The following is a 1,115-nucleotide window of genomic DNA, read 5'->3' as shown; positions in this document are numbered from 1 at the left end:
GGTTTAACGCCATTCTCCTGCCTCAGCCTCCCGAGTAGCTGGGACTACAGGCGCCCGCCACTTCGCCCGGCTAGCTTTTTGTATTTTTTAGTAGAGACGGGGTTTCACCGGGTTAGCCAGGATGGTCTCGAACTCCTGACCTTGTGATCCGCCCTTCTCGGCCTCCCAAAGTGCTGGGATTACAGGCTTGAGCCACCGCGCCCGGCCTGAGATGTAATGTTTTAAGACTTTTTAGGATCGCACGTATTCAAACCCCTGCGCATCTTCCCCATGGAAGTTCACCCGTCTTAGCCCCCAGTCCAACCCCGGCATAGCTGTCGGGGGATAAAGTTTTTCCTTGATGCGGACGCGATCTTCTACTTCTTGGGAGAGGAGTGGAGACAGAATAGCCCAGATGAGTGTCTGTGGGGAACTTGATGTGGGAGGGGTAAGGGACTAGATTTGCACTCCCCTCCCGGGAGATGGGACCATTGCAGCCACTAAAGGGAACAGCGTGGTGGTGACCGAGCTCCAGGCAGCGGAGCCGGCGGACCGCGAGAGCCAGGGGTAGGGTCTCCGCGTGTGCACGCTTCGGGGAAGGGCAGGGGCACGTGAGCATCCCCGCGGCTCGCTCGCTGTCGCTCTTGGTGGCTTCTCCTCTCCTTGGCTCACAGGCTCTGTCCCGGGTCGCTTCCTAGCCACGCGCCGCTCTCCGGGAATCTCCCTCCTCCTCTTCTCCGGTCTCCCCCGCGCACTCCTCAGCCCAGCACCAGCTCCAAATGCGGGACGTGCCATCTCCGCCCAGTGCAGCCGGCAGGGTCCCGGTGTCCGCCCCCCAGACTGCTGTCCCCTGCCTCGGCTGCCTCGAGCTATATCCACGGCCGGGCACCGAGCACCCCAGCTCGTCCGCCTCGGTCGTTGCTTAGCCGTGTGGTCTCCCCTGGCTCGTTTCCCTCTGTCTCCACGCCAGCCCGCCCCGCTTGCTCCCGCTTCGCTGCACTCCTTGCCCCGCAGTCTGGGCTCCAGGTCCTGCCCCAGTCTTCTTCCGGGGGACTCCGTCCTCAGCACGCTCCTAGGGCCCCCGATAGTCCGGCCTTGGTGCCCTCTCCCCGTCCCGATCCGCTGGGTCCCTCCCG

This window comes from Colobus angolensis, unplaced genomic scaffold, assembly GCF_000951035.1.
Source record: "Colobus angolensis palliatus isolate OR3802 unplaced genomic scaffold, Cang.pa_1.0 Scaffold19, whole genome shotgun sequence".
Classification (NCBI taxonomy): domain Eukaryota; kingdom Metazoa; phylum Chordata; class Mammalia; order Primates; family Cercopithecidae; genus Colobus; species Colobus angolensis.
Note: the sequence above shows the minus strand (reverse complement) of the source record.